The sequence below is a fragment of the Pongo pygmaeus genome, chromosome 9 (genome assembly GCF_028885625.2).
Source record: "Pongo pygmaeus isolate AG05252 chromosome 9, NHGRI_mPonPyg2-v2.0_pri, whole genome shotgun sequence".
In the NCBI taxonomy this organism is placed as follows: domain Eukaryota; kingdom Metazoa; phylum Chordata; class Mammalia; order Primates; family Hominidae; genus Pongo; species Pongo pygmaeus.
Genome location: NC_072382.2, coordinates 38,882,407 through 38,901,059, shown reverse-complemented (window position 1 = coordinate 38,901,059; position 18,653 = coordinate 38,882,407).

Sequence of the window (18,653 nt, the reverse complement as noted above, 5' to 3'; positions counted from 1 at the left end):
GGAAATCACTGGTAGTTGCTGGTACATGTTGGATACTTAATTTAGTATCTGCCATCTTGAATTTCACTGTTTGGGTGGATCCGTAACTCAGCTGGTATGATCTGTAAATCATTGTCGGTTCCTGGCCTATAAAAAGTTGAGTGACTGTGTAATGATGATGGATTGAGTGTTAGTATGCTCCTAGGGTTTCCTTGAAGAGACACTGGGAAAGAGAGTGCACACTTCTGTGCTTAACCCTTTGCAAGTTCCCAGCTGTAAAGGCAAGGTATAGTTAAGGAAATGATTTTCTTTCACTCTGGTAGACTCCTCTTGCCCTGTAAGTTTGTGAGAGCCCTCATTTTGCTTCCTCATACTCAAGCCCGTCTAAATCATAAACTCAGTCTTGGTCTGGCTTCCTTCCCCCACTACCTTTTGGAGTTTAATAGATTAATGGAATAAACAAATGAAAATGAGTTATCAGCATGTACTCTCCCCTTGCCTCTGTTATCCAAATGACATAGGGTCTCTCTCCCTGGGAGGCCCCATTGCTTTTGATTTGAAATTGTTTCTACTAACCATATTGGCCCAGTCTTTACTATGACTTAGTCCCTATTTTGATATTTCCTGTGATGTAACAGAATAATCATAGACTTTGAAATTAGACAAACCTGATTTTGAATTTCAGTGTAATTGCTTACTAGCCTTATGAACTTGGTTGCTGAAATCTTCATTTTATTACTTGGAAAACAAACTTTTAAAATAATACCTATTTTTTCAAACTGATTAAAAAAATTAAATGAAACCATAATGTAAATGGCACAAAATAAGCACTCAAAGAGTGGTAACTATTATTATACATATTCTGTCCTCTGTCCTATAAAAGATTCCTCGTCAATATTTATGCCTAACCCAAACTTTGGTCTTAGGGTATATCTTGTCATATAAAACATCTTACTTGAGATTATGTATTCTGTATGACTTCCTAGTTGTAACTGTGACCTGTATCCCTTTTGCTGTGTTCAAAGTGTCAAAATCATGGGGTTTATTTGTACCTGAATTGCTAACCAATCTCAGTCTCTTTTTTTGTTTGTTTGTTTGGTTTTTTTGAGACAGAGTCTCACTCTGTTGCCCAGGATGGAGTGCAGTGGCGCAGTCTTGGCTCATTGCAACCTCTGCCTCATGGGCTCAAGTGATCCTCCCACCTCAGCCTCTCAAGTAGTTGAGACTACAGGCATGTGCCACCATGCCTGGCTAATTTTTGTATTTTTAATAGAGATGGGGTTTCACTATGTTAGACAGGCTGGTCTCAAACTCCTGACCTCAAGTGATCTGCCTACCTCAGCCTCCCAAAGTGCTGGAATTATAGGCCTGAGCCACTGGGCCTGGCCCTCAGTCTTCTTAACACAGTGTTTCAGCAGCCATTACCAATCAGTCAGCACATGCTTTGCTGACTTCTAAATTTATACATTATTTAGACCTTACCACTTGTAATAGTCCATTCTTGCATTGCTATGAAGAGCTACCTGAGGCCTAATTGATTCAAAGTTCTTCAGGCTGTACAGGAAGCATGGCTGGGAGGTCTCAGCAAACTTACAATCATGATGGAAGGCCAAGGTGAAGCAGGCATGTTTTACATGGCTGGAGAAGGAGGAAGAGAGAGTGAAGGGGGTGGTGCTACACACTTTTAAACAACCAGATCTCCTAAGAACTCACTATCACAAGAACAGCAAAGGGAAAATCCAACCCCCATAATCCTATCACCTCCCACCAGGCCCCTCCTCCAACACAGGGGATTACAATTCGACCTGTGATTTGGGCAGGATAACAAATCCAAACTATATCATCATTTTAGGCCTTACCACTTCCCTCAACTCCAGACATATATCCAGCCATCTACATGGCTTCCCTTCTTTGATTCAATGGACTTCTTAAACTTAATGCTTCCAGTACAGAAACCTCGATTTTCATTTTCAAAAATTCTCCCCTACTCTTTCTCATCTCAGAAATGGGACCATAATTTTTTCAGATGTGCTTAGTTCCCAGTCCTGGAAATAATCTTGGAATTATTCTGTTTTCTTCATATCTAATCAATTGGTCCTGTTATTTTCTTCTCTAACCACTTCTTGTCCCACAAACTGCTACGTCTCAAGTCCCTGAGACCATCACACCTTTCCTAGATTATCATAAACTCTTCACCACATTGCGCCTTTACCCCATTTCAGTTCTCCTCATTCTATTTTTCATAAAGAAATTGGAGTGATATTTTTAAATGTAAATCAGGTCACCCAACTTACCATCTCAAAACCTCCCAGTGGTTTCCCAGCCCATTATAAAAGGTCTGAAATCCTCATCATGTCCCCTAAAGTGAAACATACTCTTGTGTCTGCCTAGTTTCTAATTTCTAACATCATTTTTTCCCCTGTCGTGTGCTACAGTTGTAAAATGCTTGTTCTGCTTTTAAAACACTTCAAACTTATTTCCTGCTCAGAGCCCTGCCTCTACCCTCATCAGCCAGTCCCTCTTCAGTCCTTATTTTTTTTTCATAGCATTTACTACCACATGGAATGTTTTTTGGTCAGTTTTTGTTTTCTCCTTCCTGTCAGTAGTATGTATAGCCTACTGGAATTTATATGAGGGACAGGATGTTGTCAATTTTATTGCTGTAACTAACATCTAGAGTGGAATCTGTTATATAATAGCTGCTTAACAAATACTTTTCAGTAGGTGAATGAATGACTGCATGAATGTATCTATCCATCATCTCTATTTTAGAATTTATCAACACCATCACTGTTAACTATAATTCTGTTTTTATCCAACCACCTACTTATCCATCCACCCAAAGAAGATTTATTGGCACCAATTTTGTGCCCCATTGATAGTCTAATTAGAGAAACAAACTCTACCACCAAGTACCAGGCAGGAGCATATTTTCACGTGGTATAAACTGATGTTTCCACATCTCTATGGGATTTTTTTTGTCCCTTAGTCACTTCTCTTCATGGCCACCAACTAATAGGCTCTCTCTTAATTCTTGCAACGCCTACTTGGTTTAATTATGTACAATCTTCAGGTTGCTCTGGCTTTGGGGGATGCTGATTTAAGAATGGGCTACCAATACCTCTTTTGTCTGCAATCATTTGGTATTTAAGGATTATTTCTTGCCAAAAAAAAAATTGTTAAACCAAAAAGGCAAGGAACATCATTTAGGGATAAGACCAAAGTACCTGGTCCTGGTTTGGTAAATAAATGGGTTGGCATGAGGCCAAGATGGGCATGGCATAGTAATGTTAACCTACAGACTGACCAGCGTTCTGCATAAGGGAGCCAGTTTTCATGTTTCTAGACCATGATATCTACTGTCTAAATTTCCTGGGCCTCCTTTTTTTGACTAGGTAGTGTCCCCCTTTTCATTGATGATAATGTTAAAAGGCCTCTGTGGCACAGGTTTGCAATTTCTATGCTTTCTTGATGTTGAAAGCATCATAGAGTTAAAATCAGGCTGCAGCTGTTGCTTGTTAGTACCATAACTTTGCCATATGTTCTAAGGTTTGTGAAATGGAGAATAAATCCCTTGGAGCTGGAGATTTTCAAACTCTTGGCTTTCAGTGTAAACATAAGGTATTCTACTTTTGAAAGAACTGTGAATGTCCGAAGCATTTTGACAAAATCATCTTTGATCTCAGGAAGCCAGCATAGTGCTTAGCACAAAGTCAATGTGTCATTGATGTATGATGAGTGAGGTCTTTCTAACTTTTTCAACAACTGCCCAGTCCTGGAATGGGTTTAAGATTAACCTGCTTTCCTCTTGTTGCACTAAGTCAATCCTTTATTTAAAAAAAAAAAAAAAAAAGCAAAGACTTATCTTTTGGATGCAACTTTTTTTGCCTTTACATCCCAGACGTAGAATAATAAGATGGAAGATTCTTGGGCAGAAAAGCAGGAGACCTTGTTCCTGCTTCAGTATGGGCTGATAACTGAGTTGTGAACTTGTGTAAGTTGTTTTACCTCTCTGGGCTTTTGCTTCTTTATTTGTAAAATGAAGGGCTCAAATTAGATCTCCTAAGAGCTCTTCCGTGTTTCACATTCTGTGAGTTTCTTGCTTAGACACCCCCAACCTTATGTCTAAGCATGCTAAGGGAGAGTGTGTTATGGGGAGCTCATTGCATTTCAGGTGTTTTCCTCCATATTGAATTAAATCCCTCATTTGTCTCTGCTTTGTACCTCCGGCAACTTTATTTTAGGTTGTAGAGTTGGCTTCCAGGTATTATTATTTTTTTTCTATTCTTCTTGAACTCAGTAGTAAAAGAGTTACTATGACAACGGAGTAATTTTCCTGGATGCCCACATTCAATTTGCTTAAGTAGATATTAGGATTGCAACATGTTTCATTAGCTCCGAGGCCCTTGGGATGTAACACTGAAGTGCTATGCAGGCCAGAGCTTCAGGTTAAGCCCATTGAAACCTGGGTCTATTGACTGTGTAGAGATGACATTTTCCTTACAGGGTCTGTGTCTTAGTTGTTTGGACTTGATAAGTATCAAAATAAATTACTAAAGGAAATTATAAGAAGATCTGCTACTTTAGCTAACAAAAAAAGAAATGGAATAAAAACTTTAAGCACAGTACTAGATACCATAAATCAGAAAGTAAATAGCCAAGATATTAAAAAATATGTTTTGCATCTGTTTGTTTATTTTCCTTTGATGTAAAAGAGGAAAATAGACCTTTATCTAAATTAAAGATTAGATTCCCAAAGGCAGTATATTAAGCAGATGGAAATTATATGTAGCTAATGTCCAACAGTGAGAAAATGGAGTGAGTTTGGTCATTTGAGTAAAATACCAATTCTGATTAATAATCATAAGTAATAAAGATTAATATTTATAATAGTAGTATCAGTGAACAATTTTGAATGCTACGTGTCAGACATTATGTTTATGATTACCACATGAAGTATATGTTATTATTATTATTCCAGTTTTACAGGTAAGAGAAATGGAGATTTAGAGAGGTTGATGACGGGTCCAAAATCATGTTAAGTATGCAAACTGAGTAGCCGATTTGGGATTATCTCATTCTCACATCTTATACTTAGCCTTAATCTATACTTGCATACTCTAAACATACCATAATACTGCCCAAATCATTGCAAATGATGCAATTAAAAGCTGGAGAAGGTTTCAGGGTGCATAATCTCAGCCTTCCTCACGTACTAAGCCTGTGTTAAGTGTGGGTCTGTCTGGACACTAATTTGGAAATGACAAGTTGGACAGGCTGGGGTTGGTGCATGTTACAACCCTGGGATGATTTTATGAGACACACTGGAGGGCTTCTGAAGGGAGGCTAGTGATGTATCATAGACTTCTCAAGGTTTTTTTACAATTAAAAAGAACCCAGGAAGGCCACCTATTGTTAATATTTTAAAAGTACTGGGAAATAAACTATATACACATGCACACACTCATATACACACATTCTCTATTCAATGCAAGGATGGTATAGTTGACCCTTGACCAACACAGTGTTGGGGGTGCTGACCCCCTGCGTAGTAGAAAATCCATGTTTAAATTTTGACTCTCCCCAAAACTTAACTACTAATAGCTTGGTGTTGACCTGAAGTCTTACTGATAACATAAACAGTTTATTAACATGTATTTTGTATGTCACATGTATTATATATACTGTATTTTTACAATAATGTAAGCTAGATAAAAGAATATGTTATTACGAGAATCATAAGGAAGAGAAAATGTGTTTACTATTGTGTCCGGAATTGGTGGGTTCTTGGTCTCACTGACTTCAAGAATGAAGCCGTGGACCCTTGTGGTGAGTGTTACAGTTCTTAAAGGCGGCATGTCCGGAGTTTGTTCCTTCTGATGTTCGGATGTGTTTGGAGTTTCTTCCCTCTGGTGGGGTTCATGGTCTTGCCGGCTCAGGAGTGAAGCTGTGGACCTTCGCGGTGAGTGTCACAGCTCTTAAGGCGGCGCGTCTGGAGTTGTTCGTTCCTCCTGGTGGGTTCATGGTCTCGCTGGCTTTAGGAGTGAGGCTGCAGACCTTTGTGGTGAGTGTTACAGCTCATAAAGGCAGTGTGGACCCAAAGACTGAGCAGCAGCAAGATTTATTGCAAAGAGCGAAAGAACAAAGCTTCCACAGTGTGGAAGGTGACCCAAGCAGGTTGCCACTGCTGCCTGGGGCAGCCTGCTTTTATTCTCTTATCTGGCCCCACCCACATCCTGCTGATTGGTCCATTTTACAGAGAGCCGGAGTGGTCTGTTTTGACAGGGTGCTGATTGGTGCCTTTACAATCCCTGAGCTAGACACAAAAGTTCTCCAAGTCCCCACTAGATTAGCTAGATACAGAGTGTCGATTGGTGCATTCACAAACCCTGAGCTAGACACACGGTGCTGATTGGTCCGTTTACAATCCCTGAGCTAGACACAAAAGTTCTCCACATCCCCACTAGATTAGCTAGATACAGAGTGTCCACACAAAGGTTCTCCAAGTCCCCACCAGAGTACTAGATACAGAGTGTGGATTGTTGCATTTACAATCCCTTAGCTAGACATAAATGTTCTCCAAGTCCCCACCAAAGTCAGGAGCCCAGCTGGCTTCATCCAGTGGATACCGCACCGGGGCCGCAGGTGGAGCTGCCTGCCATTCCTGGGCAGTGCGCCTGCACTCCTCAGCCCTTGGGTGGTGATGGGACTAGGCACCGTGGAACAGGGGGCAACGCTCATCGGGGAGGCTTGGGCTGCACAGCAGCCCACGGAGATGGGGAGGCTCAGGCATGGTGGGCTGCAGGTCCTGAGCCCTGCCCCGCGGGGAGGCAGCTAAGGCCCACTGAGAAATCAAGCACAGTGCTGGTGGGCCAGCACTGCTGGGGGACCCAGTACACCCTCCACAGCCACTGGCCCAGGTGCTAAGCCCCTCATTGCCTGGGGCCGGCAGGGCCAGCCGGCCACTGCGAGTGCAGGGCCTGCCAAGCCCATGCCCACCTGGAACTCCAGCTGGCCCGCAAGCGCCGCGCGCAGCCCGGGTTCCCTCTTGCGCCTCTCCCTCCACACCTCCCTGCAAGCTGAGGGAGCCAGCTCGGCCTTGGCCAGCCCAGAAAGGGGCTCCCACAGTGCAGCAGTGGGCTGAAGGGCTCTTCAAGTGCCGCCAAAGTGGGAGCCCAGGCAGAGGAGGCACCGAGAATGAGCGAGGGCTGCGGGGGCTGCTAGCATGCTGTCACCTCTCACTATATATTAAGTAGAAGTGGATCATCATAAGGTCTTTGTTCTTGTCTTCACATTGAGTAGGCTGAGGAGGAAGAGAAAGGAGGGATTGGTCCTGCTTTCTCAGGGGTGGCAGAGGAGGAAGAAAATTTGCGTGTAAGTAGACTTGCATAGTTCAAACTCATGTTTTTCAAGGGTCAACGGTACTTAGACACTGTAGTTAGATACTGAAATGATGATTACAAGGACTCACTGTGCATTTTCTTCCAGACTCAAACTGTAGGTTCTATACTCGCAGTAAACATTGCATGTCAGAGAGCAGAACAGAGCCCACTGTTCAGATAGGGCTTGCATATGACTGGGATGTCTCCAAATGTGCAGGCCATCCTCTAACTTTGGTTTATTTTTTAGGTGGGAGACACGGGGTGGGGCATAAGTAAATGAGACTGAGTCCAGTGGAGCTGTGCTTATGCCTTTGCTGTACCACTTACTGGCTGCAATGTCTTAGGAAACTGATTTAACTCTCTGATTATCAGTTCCCTCAGCAGTATAATGGGGATGATTTCTTACAAAGCAGCAAAGCCGGGACTCTGGTGAGTTGGTAGAGTAGAGTAGCATGAAATCTACCTGCATGAGGTGCCGAGACCAGCTCGGTTGGGGAGACCCTAACCCCGCAGCTCTAGAGGAATTAAAGGCACACACACAGAAATATGGAGGTGTAAAGTGGGAAATCAGGGGTCTCACAGCCCAGAGCTGAAGCTCCGAACAGAGATTTACCCACCTATTTATTAACAGCAAGCCAGTCATTAGCATTGTTTCTATAGATATTCGATTAACTAGAAGTGTCCATTATGGGAAACAAAGGGATGGGCTGAAATAAAGGGGTGGGTCTGGCTAGTTATCTGCAGCAGGAACATGCCCTTAAGGCACAGATCGCTCATGCTATTGTTTGTGGTTTAAGAACGCCTTAAGCAGCTTTCCGCCCTGGGCGGGCCAGGTGTTCTTTGCCCTCATTCCAGTAAACACACAACCTTCTAGCATGGGCATTATGGCCATCATGAACATGTCACAGTGCTGCAGAGATTTTGTTTATGGCCAGTTTTGGGGCCAGTTTATGGCCAGATTTTGGGGGGCCTGTTCCCAACAATGAGGATCTTGGAGAAACTCGAGGGAAGGTACATGATGTGTTGACCTTCACTTAGTGTGGTAGACATCGCAATTATCTTCCCAGATCCATTCCATCCCTCCCCCATTACACTGTTAGTGTGCAGATTGGGTGGGCCTTAAGTAGCAAAAGCCAATCAGCATTCTTTCATCCCCTTTGACACAGTAATTGTTTTGGGGATGGGCAGAAACCATAGGTCTAAGCCAATCAACATATGCCATCTACCCGACCAAGTTAGTCAAGTCAGAACCTGGGACTATTTTATCTATGATTGGAGAAAGGATAGGACCCCTCTCATCTCATACCTTGAATGATATGATATGTGTTTATAAGATCTGAGACTGCTGCAGCCACAAGGGAAGTCACTTGAAGATATAGATGTCATATATAGGAGGATAGAGACAAGTGAATGCTAAGGAAATGGAGCCAGAGTCCTGAACGAACTATTTCTAAATTCCATACTAGCTTTTTTCACACAAATAAGATAATTCCCTTTGTGGTTTAAATCAGTTGATCTGAGTTTTGAATTGCTATTACTTGCAACTAAAAGCATGCTAAGAAATCCATCCCCCGCACTTACAATCCTTTAGTTGTCAGAGGACAGGAATGCTTATGAGTTCAGAGTGTGCCTGTCTCTTAAACTGGTTCCCTGTTGAAGTGTTGACACCTTCTATATCCCAGCCCCGTTCACCTTGCCACCACCAAACTTCGGACACATGTTTGATGCCTAGGCTGAGATAGCTTTGTAACTAGAAGTTAAATGAGAATTTTACTACACTCTGAGGCACATTGGGTTCAAGCTGCATTGCTTCAAGAACATCTAATGGACATTAATGCAAAACAAGGGGCTAGATCTTTTACTATGCCCACAGATCTCCACAGAGGTTTGGCCATAGAGGATAGCAATGCATTTGTGAAAAGCATATAGTGGCTATTTTTCTTTGCCAGGTTATCTGTGACATCTTACACCTAAATTTAAAGAAATAATGATATCTATGTACATTAAATATGGCTAGTACAGTTTTAAAACAGGCCTATAGAATAAAATATATCACGTTTTACCACTTTTTAATTGACTGCCTAATAAGCTATGAGAGAGGGGACAGGAAAGTAGCAAAGGAGGAAAAGCATAAGAAAGAATAAATGATTCTAGGAGCCAGCAAGGGTGAGGGAACTGGTAAGTAGGAGAACCAAATCATGTGGCTCTGCTTTAAGCTTATCTTGGTGGCTCTTTTAACTCTACATATTTAATCCTGAACTTATAAACCTTGTACTAGTATCATGTATAAGTAAAGGCAAAGCTAACTTATTTAACAAATAAGCACCAAAATTTCAATGGCCTAATACAATAGAATTTTCCTATTATATTCATGTAACAAGCCAAGATAGGCAATCCTGATCTGTGTTGTTGATTTTTCTCCATGAGGGATTCAAGAACTCAGCCTTCTTTTGTCTCATGGTCTGCTATCCTATAAGGCAGGAGTTGGTAACTTACAGCCTATGGGCTACATATGGCCCTTCACCTCTTTTTTTGTAAATAAAACTTTATTAAAACACAGTTCCAAATCTTGTTTATGTATTGCCATGCCTACTTTGCACTATAAAGGCATTGTTGAGCAGTTATGACAGAGATCATATGGCAATAAGGCATAAAGTATTTATTACCTAGAAAAAGTTTGTCAATGCTTGCTATAGGGCCCATTTTTCATCTACATTGAACCAGCAGGAATCAAAGTGCATGAAGAAATTACAACCACTTCTATAAAGCCTTGGATCAGGCAAGACACATATTTCCCCTATTTCCATTTCATTAATAAAAACACGTAGCCACAATAGATGCAAGGAGTGCTGGAAAGTCTCTAAGTCAGTCTCTAGCTAAGCCTCTTCTCAGAAATATCTCGGCATCAGAAAGGGTGAGACATACATCTTGATAGACAACTGTCTGTTTCTGTCACAAAACATCTAATCGTAAGCCCAAAGGGGACCAAAGAAGTTATACTTAATTAGTTCATACTCATCAAGTGTACCCTATGTTTTGAACATGTTGGGTTATTACATAGAGAGGTGAATAAGACTCAATCAAATAAGTGAAACCACATATATAGATTTATTTCATGCTTGTTACAGAAAATTCAAATTCAAGACAGTCATCTAGAATGATTGTGGAGTGAATGATGGGCTGGTTGGGGAAAGGAGTCTGGTTCTTGGTTCAGTGCTGCCCTAGATATTAGCTATTGGCTATTACCAGGTGGGTGGTGGGGGGATTGGAGAATGATCTTGTTCTTCTTAAAAGACTTAGGGCAGAGACTGTCAGAATTGGGCATCAGTGGGCGTGGAGATCCAGGTTACATGGGCGATGCCATGAAGCTCACCCAAGAACTGTGCTGGCAATGAAGGAAGATTGAAGTTGTCAGCAATAAAACTAGCCTCAGCTGGTGAGCTGAGGAGTCAAGATAAACTTGCCTATCAGGTCTTTGTAATTTAAATTCAGTTCTTTTTCCTCTACTAAGTTTTCCACTACTCTTTCTTTATTTGATTAAACTCAATTAAGTGCCTACTTTTTGCTTGGCAGTGGGGATACTGAGAAAATAAGATGCGCTTGAGGAACATATGATTTAATGGAGGAGATAAACACAAAAATAGTTTCATAAATATGGTAATTCTCCTGTGAATGTCATGCCCAGGTGCTTAATCCCATATGAGGGACTGGTTTAGAGTGTTAAGAATAACTTCTTAGATGTGATGACACCTGAGTTATGCCTTAATAGCTAAGGATTAGGCAGAGAGAAGAGAAGGCACCAAGGGAGGGTTGCCCAGGGAGATAGAATGTCATCGGAATGCCCATAGACATCTAAAGCAGTGCAGTTATTTGGAGGAAATTAATGTTTCTGAAATTGTTGGATCATAAAGTTCAAGGGGCAAAATATTAGAACTTGAAGCTGGAACAATAAGCAAGGGTCAAATGATGGAGATCCAGTTAGACCATGTTGAAGACCTCAGATTGTGTCCTTTCAGTGATGGGAACATTGAAACATTTCATCTCTCTGTTGCCCTTTCTTTGCAAATGGGACAGACTCAGGGCATTCAGAATAGAATGTTCTGCTGAGTTGTTGTGAAAACTACAATGTAAGGAGAAACATGAAAAATGCTGCATATTCCATGAAACAAAGAAGCCAAGATTGAAATCAAATCGCCAACAAACCCCCAATCAATTGTGGCATCCTTAGCTTGGCCGTTGAACAGCTAAGTAGAGGGAATCACTCCAGGGGTGTTTTTTTTTTCTTGAGATTTTGAAAGGTAGGTTCTTTTTTATTTATTTATTTTTTAATCCATCTAGCTTTGGCTTCAATATGGTATATCCTAATTGTTACTTTCAAACATATTTATTTCCATTGTTCTGGGCCCTGTTTTACCTATAAAGAACTAAGAGGCAATCCTTTCATTGTGAGAGGGGTGGGCATCCACCCTGGAGCTCTGGATGACTCACTGCTTCACTTCTTACCTGTTTACCTTTAAAAATAACAGCTTTCTGTCCAGCCTTTCTGGATGCTGAAACACTTTTGAGCTCTCAGAGAAGGGACTCCTTTCCCTTTTTAGCAACGTCTCTTGTTTGTATCAATGCCTTATTTCTATATTTCTCTCCTTGCTGCTCTTTCCATCCTCAACTGTCATTGCCATTTACTTTGGCAATAAATAAGGAATGAAAGGCGAAACAAAACAGCCTGCCACGGTTACTGACAATGATGTGTGTGGGGAATTTTTCAGAAACCTCAGAGAGGAGACTCCAGTGGTTTCTCAGCCCACAAGTTTCAGCTGCACGGGGAACAATGGCCCTTCTGCCTACCTTCAAACGACAAGATGAGGCATGGGCCTTGTTTTTCCTTTTTCTTCCAAGCTTCAAACTTGAGCAAACAATCTTTACTTAACCCACATGGAAAACTTGCAAACAGAAACACATTCCTCCTCTCCTATTAGTGCTGGGATGAAAAGCAAACTTCACATTAGTTAATGTTCATGTCGTTAAGTGGTTCCCTATTGACTGGGAGGAAGCAGGTGGGGAGCTGACTTGGAGAGGGGCTACTGCTGGCAGGCCAATAGCAAAATGAAAGCCAAAATCACTCAGATTGCAGGAGAAAGATTTAAAAAAAAAGCATAAAGAAATTATCTAGGCAGTACAGGACCTCATCTCTGTTGGATGCTAGAGACCCCCCTCCACATGACACATCTGGGTGGCACTGTGAGAAAGAAAGACTTTTGGGAAGGAACTATCCTGGTTGTTATCATGGCCTATGAATATTTATGGAGCAGCCTTTAATAGGAGTGCCTAGCGCCACCACACAGTTTTATTGTTTGGCAGATTGAAAACCAGCTCCAAGCTCACTCCTGGATCCTCTGAAAAGAATGTCTAGATTTCCAGCAGCGAGGTGGTTGCATCATTCCTGTTGGAAGACATAACCCTCTTGTTCCATGGGCAGGAATGTCTGTAAGCATAATTTGATAATTGAAACAGTTTGGGAACTGAACAGCCCTTACAGCAAGGGTCTTCAGAAAGAGTCAGCTGTTTGCCTAGGGGTTAGCCATGTCATCCTCATACTGGTGGTGAAGTAAGTAAGGAAAATTCAGGGTAACACTATCCTGGTAGTTAACAAAAACAAACAAAAAGGACATACCAATTATTTTGAACAATTTGAAAACTGAGTAAGAAGTCCTAAGTTAGAGGCAACCTTTGGCTTAGTGCAATATCAGAAGCCCCCCAGAAGGGCTCCTGTGAATCACCACACTCACCCTGAAATATCACTGTTAAGTAATGAATATTGTAAGGGTTTTAACTATGAGGCTATGGGGTGCCCATGGATGTACATCAGAGGGATATATAACTGAGTACATAAGTTGCTGAAATTCTGGGAACATTTCATATATGTATCTGTGAATGTATGTGTATGCATATTTGTTTGTTTGCATATTTCTCACGGAGGAGAGTCATTGCTTTTATCAGATCCTAAAGGATTTTTCTAAGTCTTAAATACTGAAAACCACTGTTGAATTTTAGAGTAGAGATGGACATCAGAAATATTTGACCCAGTCTTTTTTCAAAGTGCTTTGCTGTGCTGAAACTTTTGTGTGGATGAAATTCACCTGAGATGCTTGTTTAACTGCACCTTCTCGAGCCCTACCTCTAGACAGGCTGATTTAGCAGATTTTGGAGTGGGATCCAGAGTTCTGCTTTTTAAAGAAGATCCTCAAGAGGCTGGGAGCGGTGGCTCATGCCTGTAATCCCAGCACTTTGGGAGGCCGAGGCGGGCGGATCATGAGGTCAGGAGATCGAGACCATCCTGGCTAACACGGTGAAACCCCGTCTCTACTAAAAATACAAAAAATTAGCCGGGAGTGGTGGCGGGCCCCCATAGTCCCAGCTACTCAGGAGGCTGAGGCAGGAGAATGGGGCGAATTCGGGAGGCAGAGTTTGCAGTGAGCTGAGATCATGCCACTGCACTCCAGCCTGGGCGACAGAGCGAGGCTCCGTCTCAAAAAAAACAAAGAACCTCAGAGATCATGAGCCACATGCATAAATCAAAGGTCCTACTGTGAAAGGGGAGTAAACTTAAGACATACTGGGAAGTGTGATGGTCAAGCGCACAGGGTTGGTAGAAGTCATCTTCAAACTAGAGCAGCTGTACTTTTTTTCTGCTTCACATATTGAGCTCCCATGTAATATTCTATTTTGCAGAAAGGCTTAAAAAAAGCATAAACATCACTGACATAATTCAACCACCTTCTTGTTATAGAAGAGGAATCTGAGGCCAAAGAAGTAAAGTGACACTGTCAAGGTCACATTAGCTTTTAGTGGTAGGGGACAAACAAGAACCCAAGCCCCCTGATTGTTTGTCCAGGCATTTTCCAACATGGCTGATTCTCCTCAAAGCTACACACTGTAGTTAAAGCACCAGTTTTTAGCATATCATTGGGGAAGGAAGATAGGAAGTATTTAAACTTTTTTACTCAGTCACATAAAGAAGTCTTCCTGGCCAGATGTGGTAGGTCATGCCTGTAATCCTAGCACTTTGGGAAGCTGAGGCAGGTGGATTGCCTGAGCCCAGGAATTAATGACCAGCCTGGGCAACATGGTGAGACCTTGTCTCCACAAATAGGAAAAGTGAGCCTGGAGTAGCAGTGCATACCTGTATTCCCAGCTACTCAGGAGGCTGAGGTGGGAGGATTACCTGAGCCTGGGGAGGTTGAGGCTGCAGTGAGCTGTGATCAGGCCACTGCACTCCAGCCTGAGCAACAGAGGGAGACCTCATCTTAAAATAAAAAAAGAAAAAAAAGGAGTCAGGGGCCTAGGAATGTTTAAACTAGAAGGGAACTGGGTAATCAAGAAGATCTGGGTGAGGCTGCCCTGGGAGCCTGATAGAAACAACAAAGGCATCTGGAGCCCATGCAATGAAAACAGCTTCATCACTTTGTCTGGTGCCAGCCTTGCCACCCAAGAGATATTACCTTCAAGAAGGTCCCAAGAAAATAACTTATGGTTAGGCCACCCTGAGAGTTCTTTTATTCATCTGTAAATATGATTCTTTTCTTTGGTTTCAGGATTATCTGGTAATTAATGGCTTCAAGGTGATTCTTCAGATTTGACTAGAATTTCTAGCATGCTATAAAATTTCAGGTTAGTTTAATAGTGGGCAGGAAAATACACCGTTCTTCACGGAGTTTAGAGCTGTATTCATTTAGGAAGATGAATTTCAAAAGTTTTCAAAGCCCTGTTAAAGTAAATTTGGGTGGTGATATCAATTAACTAGGCTAACAGGAGTTGTAAAACCAGTCTGAAAATGTTTTCCAACCTCTTTCAAGATTTCTGATGCTGCTGGATTCTGACTTATGAAAACAGTTTATTTTCTTTGTTTTTTCTTTCCATTTTGGGCCTTGGCCAGTTTTAAGAACTAAGAATTTCAAGGCTGGTTTACAAAAGTATCAAACTTCTTTTTTTTTTTTTTTTTTTTTTAACTTCAGGAACTGTTAACATGGAATATACAGTGATGCACGTTCCAGGATGCAAATAATCAACTCCTTTAAAAAATCCAGAATTGTATTTTATACAGTTTTGTATAATGACTACTGATATTCAGAATTACAACCTGAGGTCCTGTACAATCCTGATGTGGCTAAGTCATCAATGGAAGATTGCATTCTAATCAGCCCTTATTTAGTGCCAAGTATATCTTCCTGGGTTTTATTCTGTCTTGGAGGTCCAGGCATGGACATGTCTAGCCAGTTCTGACATGTCAGGGCCTGTCCGAAGGTCCGAAGGGATGGGCCCTCTAGTGCACTATTTCTATGAGTAAACAAGGTAATTGGGAAAAGAAAAGCCAAAAGAGCACTATGCCATCTGCAGAAGGACTTCTCCTTGATGGGAGAGTTGGGTGTATAAGTTTGAGAGATAGATGAGGCTATTAGAGAAGACAGACTGTTGGCTTTATCTTGAAGAAATCATATGAAGTTATTCCTTCTGGGGCAGTGCCAGAGGTTTAGGAAGGTAGGGCCATGTGCTGGATATTTGATGTTTGTGGCCTCTCCAGATTCATTTTCTATTTTTCCCCTCCCTGCTGTAAACTCCAGAGCTGACCTTGGGCTTCCTCATGCTCCACTTCTGGTTGGGTTTGCTTAAGGCATTGCTAGAAGACTAGTAGGAGAAAGCAGAGTAGGGTCAGGGTATTATTATCCTGGTTCCTTCCATGTCCTAGTCTGGGAGTTTCTCTCAAGTATAGGCCATAGCTCTTCAGTAGCTTTCTTTGCCCCACTCTTGCTGTCACTCCAGGTTCCCCACTGGCTCCCTTCTTTGCCTCTTCAGTCCTGGAGGTGATCCTCTGTTACTCACCTTGGGGGTAATGCACTGTTCCTTGTAGTTTCCTTATATGCTGTCCACAACTCTGGCAAGAATCCTTTTACTAACCTTGCCTTAATGTTTCCAATTTGAGTGTGCCATCTGTTTTCTGTTGGGACCCTGATTAATACAGGTGTGTAGTAATAAGGCAGTGGAAAGAATGCTGTATCATTAAAAATTTGATCAGAAACTGAGCACACACAATAGGAAAGCTCTGTGCCTTAATATGAACAGGAGAATCTGGGGGATGTTAGGCCCTGGGCCCAGCCCTCCCTTCACTCTAAACAGAAGTATTGACCTTAGAGTGAAGTCTAAAATTGATATATGTATATGAGCAGTGTATTAGTCAGGATACTCCAGAAAAACCGAAACAGTAGGATGTATGTACACAGTATATAGAAAGATTTATTTGAAGGAATTGATTGACATAATTATGGAGGCTGGCAAGTGCAAAATCTGCAAAATGGCCCAGCAGGCTGGAGACCCGAAGAAGAGTTGACTCTACAGTTCAAGTCCAAAAGTTGTCTCCTGCAGCATTTCCTCTTGCTTGGGGGAGGTTAGTCTTTTGTTCTATCTAGGCCTTCAGCTGATTAGAGGAAGCCCATCAGCATCACAGAGGGTAACTTACTTTATTCGAAGTCTACCAATTTAAATATTAGACTTATCCAAAAACACCCTCACAGAAAACTCCCAGAATAATGTATCTGGGTGCCACATATCCGGACACTATGGCCCAGTCAAGTTGACGCATGAAATTTACCATCACAAGAAGGCAGAAGGAGCCTCAGGAACCAACACAATCAGGAAAAGCTGGGCTCTGGAGACTACATGACCATCTCACTTCTTCACCATGGGTTACAAGGGCAGAACCAGTTGCCACTACTTGAATTAAGCAGAGTAAACATGAGACCATGAGATCAGGAGGAAAGCTACATATGTGTCTGGCAAAGAATAACTTGCTAGACTAGGTTTATACCAAGGACCAAATCATCATTTGTTTATTCACCCACTTTTACATTATTTTATTCATTTATTTAAAACATTTTTATTGAAAAAGTACTAAATGCCAAGAATTTTGCGAGGTTCAGAAAACTAGCAACTTTGCTAAGGATACAACATTGAATACAATTGATGAGGTTCTTGCCTTTATGGAGTATACTGATTTAGAGGCAAGATGGATTGTAAACCAATAGTTGTTTAAATAATTACTTAATTATAATTCTAATAAGTGGCATTAAAAAAAGGGTACGGTACAATGAGAGGATATAACTAGTTAAAATAGCAGGCACTGAGAGCTATCATCAAACCTATTCCCTTGTGCTCTTGGGCACATAAGTAATCTGTATTTTCCATCCCAAATACAAACACATTCTCAGTTGGATACGACAATATAATTGAATTATAATCAATAAAATGTGAGCAAAAATAATATATGTCATTACATAGTCTAGCCTATAAAATTCTCCCTTATACAATATTCTGTATTCTTTTTGCTTTGACTTGAAACATATGAACATGATGACCTTTGAAACTATGTGTTAAAAATGGCAGAACAACATATTGGAAGCAGATTGGCTCTCTGAAACGCCACACAGAAGTCACCTACCAAACAACAGCATTGGACTATTACATGTGGAAAATAAATTTATATTGGCTTTAGCCACAGTGATGCTGATATTTGCTCATTATGAAGCTAGAACTGCGATAATTAATATAGAAACTAATTCTGAAGTTATGATTCAACATAAACTTGAAATGAGGTACTATCTACATATAACAAACATTTAAAATAGGTGACATTGACCTATCAGTAATAAGTTAGGCAGCCATAAAACTCTTTATTTTTATTTTTATTTTTAATTTTTTATTTATTTCTTTATTATTATTATACTTTAGGTTTGAGGGTACATGTGCACAATGTGCAGGTTAGTTACATACGTATACATGTGCCATGCTGGTACGCTGCACCCACTAACTCGTCATCTAGCATTAGGTATATCTCCCAATGCTATCCCTCCCCCCTACCCCCACCCCACAACAGTCCCGAGTGTGATGTTCCCCTTCCTGTGTCCATGTGTTCTCATTGTTCAATTCCCACCTGTGAGTGAGAACATGTGGTGTTTGGTTTTTGGTTCTTGCGATAGTTTACTGAGAATGATGATTTCCAATTTCATCCATGTCCCTACAAAGGACATGAACTCATCATTTTTTATGGCTGCATAGTATTCCATGGTGTATATGTGCCACATTTTCTTAATCCAGTCTATCATTGTTGGACATTTGGGTTGGTTCCAAGTCTTTGCTATTGTGAATAATGCCACAATAAACATACTTGTGCCTGTGTCTTTATAGCAGCATGATTTATAGTCCTTTGGGTGTATACCCAGTAATGGGATGGGTGGGTCAAAT